Source organism: Micropterus dolomieu, linkage group LG01 (assembly GCF_021292245.1).
Source record: "Micropterus dolomieu isolate WLL.071019.BEF.003 ecotype Adirondacks linkage group LG01, ASM2129224v1, whole genome shotgun sequence".
NCBI classification, from domain to species: domain Eukaryota; kingdom Metazoa; phylum Chordata; class Actinopteri; order Centrarchiformes; family Centrarchidae; genus Micropterus; species Micropterus dolomieu.
In genome coordinates, this window is record NC_060150.1 from 4569143 (window position 1) to 4583453 (window position 14311).

At 40.7% G+C, this 14311-nt stretch overlaps 1 protein-coding gene across 3 annotated transcripts in view; it reads right to left on the reverse strand.

Moving 5' to 3' along the window:
• Positions 1-14311, reverse strand: part of ddx4 (DEAD (Asp-Glu-Ala-Asp) box polypeptide 4) — a 23438-nt gene that overhangs the window by 3930 nt on the left and 5197 nt on the right. The gene's annotated exons all lie outside the window — the stretch shown is intronic.

The window sequence follows — 14311 nt, forward strand, 5'->3', positions numbered from 1 at the left end:
CCCTCTCTCTCTCTAATACACACACACACACACACACATACACACACACACACACACACACACACACACACACACACACACACACACACACACACACACTCACACACACACACGCAGAATTGAAGTCCAGTCAACCCTCTCTTGTGGTTATTTATTGCAAAACTCTGCTTGATTTGTGGTTTTGGTAACTCTGTGTGTGTGTCTGTGTGTGTGTGTGTGTGAGTGTGTTTTTCCCCTGCATGAAAAGGAGCAAAACAACAGAAGAGACACAAAAAACATTATTTTAGCAGTCTAGCAACAGGAAGAAGGGAGGAGGAGCGAACATGAGAAAGAAGGGGAAAGAAAAGAGGAGGCGAGGATAAAGGAGTGAAGATTAAAGGTGAGAGGAGGACGTGATGAAGGAGGAGTATATACTCCACTACATTTACAGATTAAGACTTTAAGAGATTAAGAGTTTATTTAATATGATGGTAAATACGACATATGTTGCTAACACAATAATGCACCGGTAAGAATAATCCCTATTTTATATTTCACTCACTGAATTATGAGTCATTTCACTTTGCTTAAAGTACATTTTAAAACAATGCTTATGTACTTTTATTCTATATTTTCAAAGTTTACTTGTAATTTTATATTGCAGTATTGCTATATCTAATTGCATCATCGACTACTGCAAGTCCACTACACTTTCAATTGGGTCTTTTTTAATGTATTCATGCACGTTGAGTCTTCTGCTACACACAAGTGTGTTTTTCATCATACATGCTGTCTGCAGGATGCAGCCTCTGAATGGTCAATAATGAAAAACATTTAAATTGAAGCCAAATATGAGAGGAATGACCAAATGAATCAGTATGCGCTCTGTCGTGTTTGTGCCTAGCGGACTACGGTAATGAAGTGCATATTGTATTGAGTGTTAAGCAGGTTACTACACCTGGAAGGCACATTTATCTGTGAACTTCTACATATACACCTATTTCGGGAGAGACCTGATTGAGTGAACAACTTATAATGTATTGACACATTTAGTAAAACATTGAATGAGAATGCGCAGAGTCATTTGGCGATTAGGCTGTAGGATTCTGCTGAGCTGAACTACCTGGATCTGGTGACTATGGTGAATGTAGCAGTAGCACTGAAATGACAGCTGTTAGCAGAGGAGAGAACAGATTTAAAGTGTGACAGTGACTTGATGATGATTGGCTGTGCTGATTGTGGTGAAACCTGATTGGAGAATAAGTGGAAACGCCCATAGTCAGCTGTTGGCAGGGAGAGAGAGAGAGAGAGAGAGAGAGAGAGAGAGAGAGCTGTAACTTGTAAATCCTGGTTAAAGTCACACAGAGCTTCAATAAGCATTTATATGTAGGACAAAAAGTACATTTTTGGATCGTTTTTTTAAAGTGATCCCACATTTAGTTAGTCAGATTAAAATGTGTGTAGACCACAGCTGGATGACAAGGCTTTTAGAAGCTATATAAAAGTTGGATTCACCACATGCCCCGTTACCACCTCAAACCCCTATATCCTTACTTTCCATCTGTCTGCATCAAGGACAAACTACTTCCTGCATTGGCACTGAATGTTGGCATTGGAAGCAAATTGTGAGGGATGTAATCATCCAGAATAGATAATGTGCCAACATGCTTGTATTTCATTATAAATTATCATTTCTATAAACCCTAAAGTGTAAATTTAGTGAACAATCCTGGATTCCCACATGCAGATATTTGCTTTCAAGAAGATAGAAATGTGTTCTCCAGCATGCTGCTGATGTTGGGAAGTCAATGAGAAAGAAATGGAAAAATGGGATAGATTAAAGAGAGGAAGGAAGGACTTATGAGAAATTAGTGCTGTATGTTTACCAGAAACCCCTCCTTCTCCTCCCCTCAGTTTTCTGTGTAGGACAACTATTTCTCAACTGGTCACGGTGTTCACACTTCTGAGCAGCGCTGACGAATCCAACTGTGTTAAGGGTTAGAAAAGCTGCTCCAGAATTAGTTTTGAATTAAAACCTAATATTAAAGGTTTATGTCATGGCCATCCGTTTTTTAATACTTCAACTCTTTCTTTATCAGTTTAAAGAGGATCGTTTTAAATACTAAGAAAAGCATGAACCTTTGCGCCATTGTTATAGAGAACAACACAGGTATGAATCAGAAACATATTATCGCAATAGTTGCTGAATTGGCTCTAGATAGTGTTGACAATTTTCTCAACAATGTTATCATTAGCTTTCTCCCATCATTAGCAGCAGAATTATAAGCTCCAAATGCACATTGGGAGTTTGTAGTTGACTTCCTTGTCCGTGTCTTTATGTCCACAGGATCGCACCATTGACTTTAGTTGTTGCTGATGATTCAGTCAGGAGAGTTTCATGTCCTCACAAGCCCTAAACTGCCCTGACAATGTCTACTTTTTACTTCTGGGACCTCAGGGTGCCTAGTTTTTCTGACCCTCCTGTGGGAGTAGACTAATCTATTCCAGGTGTGACTCCAGTACTGTTTTACCCACAAACAAGTGCCTCTACTAAAAATAGTAGACACTGTATATTCAGTGAAAACTTAACTTATGACTCTACCGACTTAAAATGTACAGATACAGCTTGGGAAAAAAACAAACTTTTAATCCCAGACTTTCTAAGGTGTCACACGTTGGGGCCCTTGGTAATTATTTCCATTATTTCTCATTTCATCTTCATTTCATGCTCGTCAATTTTTTTGAAGGGAATTTTCCATATTCCTGCTAAAAGCTGCAGGAAAAAACACTACTTTTCTTTTGTACGGTTATGTGTGTGTGTGTGTGTGTGTGTGTAGGTGTGTGTCACCTCCTGCTGTCCTACTAATACACTCACTATTACAGTAAGTTTTTATAGCAGAGTCTCACTGAGGAGCTGTCTGCTGCAATCATTATGATTCAGTGCTCTGGACCCACACACACAAATGAACATGTAACAGACACACACACATATATATCTTTAGTCACACGTTCATGAGCCTCAGTAAAGTCTTTATTGGTCTATTTGTAATATTTCCTTTTATTTACCTCTGTGTGTAAAACTTGGTCTCTCTCTCTTTCTCTCTTCTCCCTCTCTCTTTTCTGTGTGTGTGTGTTTTGGGTAATTTGTCCAGCTGTGATCTCTGGCTTTTATTTTGAAGCCTGGGAATAAGCGCAGACCGCCTTGTATGGATTCATCTTGTACACACACACACACACACACACACACACACACACACACACACACCCACACACCATGCATACACATGCAGTAAACACACCTACACAGTGGCTCCCATGTGGCGATCTGGCCACACATCACACAGCCGGGCTCTTCTGTTTGATCTCTGCACCCACACCCCCCTGTAAAAGATGTCAGCACTCAGTTGGTGGTTTTTATCATAGATTTCCCCATCAAACTTTTTTTTTTATGACAGTGTTTGGTGAATGTAGTTTATTTCAAGGCAAGAGCAAGACGATAAGAAGATAACGCCTTTCCAAAAGCATCAGTGGCGATTCAGTTGTAATTTAAGATCATACTTATTTTGTTTCTCCCTGGATTTGACCCTTGTCATGCTGAGATTAATAGCATCAAGAGGCACTAAGACTCTAAGCTGAAACACAGGAAGATCGTGGCTGTAACAAAATGTGAGACTGCAACCTTTTTATTAGAAGAAACACCAGCTAATGCAGTACTGATCAGAACTAAATATGTTATGAAACGCCGTCATATCACACGTATACCACACTGACATTCCTGTATCTGGCACATATATCAGCCTAACCCTAAAGCAAACACATTAAAATACAAATCTGCAGTCCCACAAATCCCATTTGTGACCCAAACCATCTCTCAGTACTTTCTGACTTCCTGTCTGTGGCTCTCAGCTCCAAGCCCATTGGTTCCCACTAAAGACGTAAATCTCTCCAACATTTTCATTTTAAAAGAAGCTCAGTAATGTCCTAAAACAGCTGCTCACTGTAGTTTCTAACAAGCGGTCTCCGCCACCATCATCAAAACGTTTTACAGGGCATTCTCCGAGTATGAGCTTAGCCTAATTTTTTGCAGCGTCTCCCTCCTCCTGTCCTCCTCCATCAGCTGCAGCAGGAAGACGGAGCTCCAATAAAAGATCCCTTCATTTCCTCTCTTCTTTTTCATCTCTTTCCTCCGTCTCCTCCCTCTCTGCTGCCCTCTCTCACTTCCTTTCCGACCGCCTGCTTAATCACTTCAGTGTTTTAATATCAATGTGTTCTGGACGGCGTGTGCGTAAGTTCGCACATGCTGATGTTTCTCTGGAGAAGGGCACGGATTCCATTTCTGAGTTGTAGTGATTTGAAAGAGGGCACAAACCGGAAAGTATAAAAGTAAAGGGGAAAGTAACATTCCCTCCCAGTTACCTTGACATTGTCTTACTCACAAGTACTGAATATATTTTGTTTCGAGTTGGAGACTGTTAAAGCCCAGCAGCTGAGGAACTTCTGGAGACTAAAACCCTCCAAATAGCAGGGCTGCTAAACCCCAGTGTCTCGTTTTTCCTACTTTCTACTGTTAAATACAAAATATGCACGACACACATGCGACTGTACCTCTGTGTGTCTGTGTCTTAGTGTATTTAAGGGGAACCACCAGCTAGGCCACAGGCCCGTATCAATGGTAAAGTTACCACAGTGTGCATCCAATCCAAGCTCAGCAGCCCTTCATAGCTACTTCGTTCAATGCCGAGCCTCGTATGTGTGTGTGTGTGTGTGTTGCGAGGTTACAAAGTCAGTGGTGGCAGTATGTTTAGGCTTAGGGTTACAGAGATAAACCTCAACATTTTGGTTTTTTTGCACTTTTGGCTAATCTGGTTGTAATCGCAGTCATTTCATGTAGTTAACCTGTATCAATGGCAGCTAAATACACGTAAACACACAAAAACTGATGATGCCGTTGCTGGTTTAAAAGAATGTCGTCACCCGTCTCTATTTTCAGTCGCCCTCTTTGTTGCGCTACACTTCCCCGCTGACTCTAACCTGCCTCGAAGTTTCAAGAAACCGCCAACAGTGAACAGCCATCTGACGGTCGATGAAGCTGGCGATCATCCACAGCTTTTTCAATGTTCCCGATGTCGTTTTTCTCCAGACCGCACTGGTTCCCCTCAGCCTTAATGGTCCAGATGGCGGGTGCGTGTCTGTAAAGTCTGGTGGAACGGGTGTCCTGTGTGAGACGAGGCGAGGTCCCTTCAGTCCTGTGGTTAACGATGAAGCCATGTAAAGAGTCGCCTCACCCTTTTCTCACCCCCATTTCTTCCCTCCTTCCCCATTTGTCCCCACGTTGTGGTTAACAAGTGAATGCAAAGTGTTGTCTTTATGTGTGTGTATGTGTGGCCCGTACCCATTAGCGCCCGTCTGTTCTGTATTGTAAATTCCGCCCAGCGACTAAGCCTTCTGATTTATTCATTGGCTCGTTTGGGACTCTCTGCGTCCCCGTGTGGTTGGGTTTAAGGTGTCTGATTGGTTAATTGCGCTGGTTCCTTCCACTTTGATGATCCGTTTTCCAGAATCTTCAAGGTTACTTGGATGGCACACACACACACACATAGACACACACACACGCTACAGAAAGGTTAAGTAAGCAACCAAAGCCTGAGGGGTGTGAATGGCTAATTAGTTGATTAGAAGTCTCCCTCTCTAACTGTCACAAATGATCTGGGCCATGGCAAACAGTCATTGATCTGTGTGGCCGGTACGTTGTTCTGGTACAGTGTTCTCTCATGACTGTGATAAACCTGTACCTCGGACACACAGTTGAACCCAAGTTTGCTGTTGTAAAGTAAACATTGTCCTGGAATTAGAGAAATATATCCTCAAATATAATTCAGTCACTTCTGAGATGATGTTTTATCCCCTTTCCAAACGGGACACCCGGGTTAACATTTATCTCTTCTATGTGCTGTTTAGTAGGCGAGTGCAGTAGTGGGAGAGACAACAATAGAAGAAGCGGTGCTAATATTGATTTTCCTTCACGTTTACACATAATGACTTTTAAATGTCGATATCATTAAATGAATGGAAGGACTCCACCGGCTGTAGGAGGTGGGCAGGATGGATCAGAGAGTGAACAAGACCGGCACCGGTCCTACGCTCTCTCTGCCCTGAACCGTAAATCCTGATTCAGGATTCTCAATGTGATGGAGAACAGACTGCAGGATTCAGCACAGTCACCGAGCAAATCACGAATAAAACAAATAAAACAGTGGTTACTGAATAATCAAATACACTGTCATAATTTGCACTAGTGCTTTTCCAACTTGTTTGTGCTTACATGCTGATGTCTTTTAAGTGTCATCTTACTTGCGCTTATATGATTTTGCCTGTGCTTATGTGCTCTGTGTTTATGTGATTCATGCTTTTGTGTTTTATCCATGTTCTTGTGATCTCAGTTTGTGCTTATGTGCCTGCGTATGTAATATTTTCTGTTATGCCATGAACCTGCCAGGGACAGCAGATGAAAATTTTCTTCTATGGCTAAATCTGGTTCATTTACATATTGGACTTAAGTCCTCACATTGATTAATATGCACTGTCCATTTTAAATAAATAAACATAAACATAAATAGTCAATGTTAGAAGAAGTATTCAGGTCTTTTACTACAGTGTAAATATGCTCTTTAACAAGTAAAAGACCTTCATTCAAAACATTTATTAAGTAAACGTACAAAATGATTTAGCATCAAAATATGAATAAGTACCAAAAGTAAAAGAAGAATTTCAGGATTTTATATATATATATTCCTAGATTATAATGATTGATGCATTAACGTGTTCATCGCTTCAATGTTGCAGCTAGTAAAGGCACACGTTGGTACAAGAAAGTAAGGTAAAAGTACCTCAAAACTGTACAGTACTTGAGTAAATGCACTTTGTTACATTCTTCCACTGAATGTAGCAGGCTAGTGATTGGTCTCTCTGCTGAATGGAATAAATACCTCTTCATTTGAAACATTACACGTTTTTGCAAACAGCCATGTTACCCGAATGCTACTTGTAAATGCAACTAAGCTAGCAGCGTACTCAACAACACTATATATACAATCTACATGTTGAATGGATAAATGCATAACAAGGCAGCAAAACACGCCCATCTGATATTTTGAATCAGTATCTTGCCTGTATACAATAAAAAACACACTCGCACGTTCTGCTTTACTCATTGCCATGGTTGCTGTGTTGCAGCAACCTGTTGCACTGCATCCTCTAAAATGTCCTGGAACTTTGACTTAGTGTCGCCTCCTAGTTTGGCCCATACAAGTCTGATATGCCAAACTACCTCAGCACATACAGTCCACAGTACTTAACAGATGCGGGAAAAATCAGGTGCATACGTCACACTTTCAGGGAGTTACCAAAGAAGCTGTTCAATCGCGGAAAGTAAATTCACTCAAGCGATCATTTTTTTTGAATGACGAGTTGTGTTAATTGTGCCATGTGCCATCGCCATGATCACATGAAAGATTATTTAGTACTTTAATACATCGTGAAGTTTTAAATGTCCAAGTTTTATAGTTTAGAAGCTAGTGAAGTTTAAAACAGGCACCTTTTTCAAGAAGAAACTAAAATAACATGCCCAAAATGAATCAGGAATAACTCCTCAACCATTTGGCTTAGATGCATAATTCTGGTCTCCTTTGAAAAGTCAGAAGCTAAGGAATATAAATCCATTGTGTATTAATATATTTATTTTACTTTTACAGACTACATGGAGATGCAATAAAGAAAAAATCTGATATTTTTATCCTCGCCTGGTAAAAAAAAGCTATATTTTAATGCAATAAACCATAAAAACCATCCTGAGGAAGCTTTTAATGCAACTGAATATCTTCTAATACACCTAGAATGCAGTTGTAACTGTAAATCTGATGAAAATAAACTAAAATACAACAGTTATCATACAACATTTTCAAATATACCAGGCGAATTTCCATATTTTGGCAATATTTATTGTTAAAATGTTGACTTTTATTGATAGATATCTTCAAAACACTTTTTCAGTCCATACAACCAATTTCCAAATGACAAAACATTGAAATATTGATATCGATCCGGCTTGAGCAGAACTTTCATTTGATACCCGTGCATGTCTATATATCTCCAACTGATTGGCCACAAAATGGCTAAAAACACCGTATGTTCTCAAGCTGCATGTGTCCTCTCTGCAGAAAAAGACGACTGCAGGCAGGCAGCTTGCAGGTATTGCGCAATAATCAAGATGGCTCCCGCTTAGACTCGGAGCAACAAGATCGGCAGGTTTCAGAGTTAAAACGGCTGCAGGCTGGACCACCAGGATGCTCACAGCCAAATAACAGGGTCTTCACAGTAGACCAGGAAAACGGGCTGCAGATGTACATAAAACGGGCAGCCAATATCTGATCCAAATCTGCATTAGCTGTTAGATTTTCTACTTAGATAGCTAAGTTATATTTATACTCTTTTTTGTTAAGAAAAAGGACATAATGAGTTTGCAATTACATATTAAGAAGGGCAATGTCAAGCTTTCTAAATATAAACAAGAATAAAACTATTTAAATGTATATCGTTGTGTTTCTTCCGTCCCGCACAGTAGGAACGAATGAAACAATGCGCACCTTTCCTTCAAAGTGAAATTACACTGAAGTCGTTCCACATTTTAACAAGATAACACCTGGTATTGATAGAACACACATGTGAGTTGTTGATGATGACAACAAATGATTCCTGTCTGTAACATTATATTTTAAAATGACGTATATCTGAAAAGTGTTTCATTCATCCCGGCTCTACCCTATGCTTCATGACTCTATGTGAAGCTAAGATTTAACAACAATCACACTTTGAAAGACTAATAAAACAGATTTTTCATCATCAGTCCTGGTTCTCTGTTGTCTCCCTCCTCTCAATCCCTCGCTTCCTCAGGGATCTCCTCCTCAATCCTCTCCTCATCCTTTTCCTGCCCTCAGGGCCTGGATTCATCCCTCTATCCACACACCCCTGCTGCAACTCTCCATACATCCATCCGTCTACATCAGTGTGTTGTTCTTTCCACTTACCTCCATACAGCACCCTTTTACTCGTTTTTATTTTGGAGGTGCAACATAGATACACCCCATAATACAGTCAGTTAACTTGAGACCACGCAGGCACTGCTACAGTACAACACTTCAGTTAATGATCCAACTGCATTTCCTGTTGACCGCCAAACATACAATATTATTAGAAGAAGGAAGAAGCAAACTGAGGTGGTTGAGCTTCTGATCAGGAGGCTTCCTGGAGGTCTGCCTGTGGGATGAGATGCTACCTGAGGGACTGTGGACACGTCCAACAGGGAGACCCAGGAGCAGACCTAGATCTTGCAGAAGTGATTTTGGGGGACTGCATGCATCAATATATGCAACTTCCCAAAGCAGACAATCAAACAGCGATTGGCCAGGTGCGGTTGCAACATGAGCGCTTAGGAAAAGCCCAAGGTGTCTTCATATTTGTCCACACTGACGTGGCGTCTGTTGGGAGTTCATTCGTCTCTCACAGACCAGGAGTGGACAGAATGGGACTTTCCTGCATTAAACCGGTTTGATCAGTTGTGATGTTCACTGTTCAGACCTGCAGTGTGTATGTGTGTTTTCTCCTTTTAGTGTGTGTGAGTTAAAGGTTTCTGCTCTAATGCACCTGCTCAGCCATTCAAACTGCACTAAACACCGCCTGAGGCACTTCTGTCTTCCTCTCGCGGTCTCTCTATCGGTCTGCTTCTCTGTCTCGTCCTGTCTCTCCGTCAGAAACACTGTCTCACTTTTCTCTGTCTTCACCCATTTAATTTCCATTTCTACGTTCTAGGAAAGAATACACATTTAACTAACTTTGACTGGGTGCATGATTGAATAGGTATACCTCTCTCTCTCTCTCTCTCTCTCTCTCTCTCTCTCTCTCTCTCTCCTCTCTCTCTCTCTCCTCTCTCTCTCTGTCTCTCTGCGTCCTTCATGTCTTGTGTCAGAAAATCAATTTTAAGTTAAACAAGAATAAGCCCATCTTCTCTCATCGCAGAGGCCGGCTGAATAATTCAACACACACACACACACACACACAGGACAAACACACACATTGCCTTTTTTCCCCCATTAAAAGGACTTTGCCAGCTGTTTTCACTGGAATTTCTACAGAGAAAATGTGACATTAAAGGAACTTTTTTTCCATCAACCTGTTTCGTGTAACAACAAATCAACCTGCATTTCACTATTATCTTTTCATGATTAACATCTTGTGTGTCTGTACTGCAGATGTTTGAACAGCTCACAGATTTTCTGAAACAGCTGCTCACTGTAGTTTTTAACAAACCAGTACTCACACATTTGTTGGGAACTATTTTCAGCGCTGGCTAAATGCACACAGACATGTCGGTTTTGGTCTTTATACTGCAGTATAGTGTCACGATCTGCCTCTCGCTCCCATCCTCCAACCACTTTCCTTCTTACCCGTTCATTGCAATTCTCTACCTATTCACCAGATGCCCTCAGCTCCACCCACCTGTCCCCGTCACCTGACTCTCACGCCCATTTCCACTCATTCCCCGCCAGATTCTCATTGTTACCTTGGGCCTCTGAAACCTGAATCCTAAATCTTGTAACCTGTAGCCTACTTGCTAACCTGAACACTGTACCTGCTGTAGCCTGACACCTGCAGCTGGATCTGAACCCACCTGCCTGCACCTTTTCCTACCCCATTCCTTCGATCCTGTGGATTCATTACTACTTCTGCAGTTAATCACCAAACCCTACCTGTCTGCCTGGACTATCTACATTTGGGTCCTTCCTTTGTTGCCTTGTGCCCCCCCCCCCTGAGTGGCATATATGGCTGTATAACCCTTTGAGGAACTTGGCAACCTAACTAGTGGTGAAACCAGGGACTAAATTCACTTCACATTGGATAGTTTCAAAATGTCCCGGTGTCCCGGGTTACTTTTCAATGGTTCAGGTTCTGCCATAACTTGTGTGCAGCTTCATTCACAAAAATAAGGACAAACTGGGTGCTACTAGAATCTGTGTTAGGACGAGGGACAGAAATTTCTTATAGTGTTCATAAACACTAAAAAGAAACTAACGACGAGTTTTAAAATATTGCTAGATAAAGAGAAGGAGAATATATACAAGCAAGCTGAGAGACACTAAGGGAACAGCGGTCGAGAGAGCTAGCGAGTGAACTGGAAAGACGGAGAGCGGCTGTGAGAGAGCAAAGCAAGTGAACAGAAATACATGAAACTGAATTTGCTGAAGGTTTCGGGACAGTTACGTTCCGGAGCAGATAATAAATAACCATTACACTCATAAGAGTTTTCAGTCTCCTTTGCATTTCTCCTTTTGATTCATTCATTACATCTAACTCAAACATTAGTCAGCAACATTAAATACAAGGAACAACAAGAGGACTCAGGAGCTCTTCTGGAATGTGCAAAAGGCCTCCGTAATTGAGTTCCTGAGTTCAGTTTGTTTTGTTACACTTTAAGCGTTAAATATCTCCTTAATGTTATCCATGGTGACCTTTGGTGACCTTCAACCTTTCACTTCTTCCCCCATCTGCCACTGGCAGAAACACTATAATCTTTACAACGGCACCCTTTCACGGTTAATGCCATCAAAGCAACGCCCCTTTGAGCCATAAAATGACTCAGTAGCACCATGTTAAATGCTGTCTCCTTTCGTCTTCTTGCAGTAATTATATTAATGTCTCCAGGCTAATGTCGCAATGATTCAGTGAGGGTAAAGTAAAGCAAAGGGTGAACCTGTGCACAATATCTAGCTAGTTTGTTGTATGATGGATCATTGGAGTGAAAACTGTTTCAGTTTATCATCATAACATAATTATTGGTAGTTGAATTTTAAATAAGGCACTGTGTACAGTACTCACAATAATGGCATGTACTTTGTTGCATGTGTGTGTGTGTGTGTGTCACCATAATGCATTGTGTTGAACGTTGAATATCACCGTGTTGCAAATGTGTGAGCGGCGACCTTGTGTTAGCCTGCATGTTATCCTGTGTGTGTGCGTGTGTGTGTGTGTGTGTGTGTGTGTGTGTGTGTCTTTTGGTGCTGATGCTAACTGATATGTCAGAAAATCAATTAATTACTTTTAAGCGGCAGTTAACTGCATCCGTACAATACACCCCATGAATTATAGAGAAGGTGTGCATATAGTGTGTGTGTGTTAGTGTGTGTGTGTGTGTGTGTGTGTGTGTGTGTTAACTAGAGACAACTGCTAACTCCTCCGTCACTGATCAATTGATGAGAGCACTTTGATACAAATCCACTGAGCCGCAGAAGTGTCTGAACTGGCTCATCCATGTCTGCTTTCTATCATTTTTATCTCTCATTTTTAAGCAAAGTTGGTGACTTGCTAGGTTGTGATCATAAGTAATTATAATAAGTAAGGGCTAAATCACACAAAAAAACTAATCTAATGTTGCTTTAAATCAATTCTCATTTTTGTAAAACTTGTATTTTTGGCTGTAATGCTTTGATGTGGCCCTAATTTCTGATTAACAAAAGCGTGTGAAGCCGGCCTGAAACCAAGAAAAGCAAGTTTAGGGATCTAAAACCTGGTTTTATTGCTGAATACTTTTATAAAATTGTATTTCTTAAATCCCTTCTCTCTAAATATAAAATGGTTTGAGGGAGGATGAGAAGGTTTAAAAGGGCATTCAACTCAGTGACATCTTCATTTTAAGTTTCACTTTATCTTAATAATTGTTCATTTAAGCAAGTGTTTGTGAAACTACGATCAGGTAGTACCGAAATGGATGGATGTTTATATTTGAAGAGAGAATGTCCTTTAAACAGACTGTGATGAAGTGTTAAAGGTGCTGATGAGAGTTAAACCAGAGGACGTCTCCTTTTCCTCAGACTCTTTCTATCCCTCCATCGATCCCTCGCTCAGGGTGGCAGTGTGTGTGTGTCTGTCTGTGTGGTATTGATCCTTGCCATGCCACTGTCACTGGCCTCAGGGTGGCCTCAGCTCAGGGGACGACAGGGACAGACAGCCGCTGGCAGAAAGAGAGAGTTTATTCCCCTTTTCCACTTCGCCATGATCATAGTGCATTTAACTGTTTCTTCTTAAATCTTTTTACATACTGAATACTTGGGACATGAAATATAATATCCGTCATTGTGACATGCTCCCTTAAATGAACCTGTTGGAGCAACGCCCTCCATGTGCACCTTCATGTCAGCACGTCACACTCAAAAAGCCATCATTTTGACCAATAATTACCTTAAATAATAACAAACAAGACTCTTTTATGCTCTCTAAAACATTTAAAGATAAAATATATTCCCTTTTTGCACAGCCCCTTAGTAGTTTTTGGTTATTTTAGTGCTGTGTTTTATATCACACTCAACAGTCCTAATCAATACAAGGAGACACGTAAATAACTTGAATTGTAATACTTGAAACAACAATAATGCAACAACAAAACAAGAAGGCAACAAGGCAGGGTATTATAAATGTTGTGTGCAGAGTGTGAGGAGTCTTATCTTACACCCATGTACCCTGAAAACCTGATGCATTTCAAAGCTAGTCATTTTGTAATTATATATGCTCTAAAATTGTTATGCATGTTTAAATGGTGAAAGGTATAGGGTGCAGCACAGAAGATGTGTGTGACAGTACGTACCGCAGCTGCATGGATGTAATTGCAGCATCGGCGGATACACTTACACAAACTACAGATACACGCTAATTACAGTGACTCTGCGGTCCTCCTCTTTATGTAAAATACAATAAATATAAACCTGTGCATATGCAAAACAGAAGGCCTTATCCAAAGGTACAACAAACAGGCTTTTAAACACACAACAAGTCTGTGACTAATCTGCAGACTTTCACTCTAGGGTTCTAGAAACCAACAGAACAACAAAATAAATGATATAAAACCTTCTCTGTGTAGCTGCATGGGCCAGAAATAGGATTCTTCTGTGTTGCATCGTGGCGATGTTTTGTCAGAGACAGCTAACTTGAACTTTGCACCAGCGAGTCTACACATATGATTTATGATGTTATGAAGAAGAGTTTCCAACGAGTAATGGCGAGTTAAAGGGGGAAAAAAAATCTTTCGTTCAGTGGCTTTTGTCTTTCTCATTGAAACCAAATGTGGTTTGTGGTTTTACATGAAGAATGCAAAATATAAAAGAATAGGAATAAGAGAGAAAAAAACAGGACAACTTTCCTTCTCCTGTACCAAAACATGTGTGTGCCTACCAAAGCAGTGATACATCCACAGCTGCACTATGGCGTACCACCAGGCTGCACACACAGG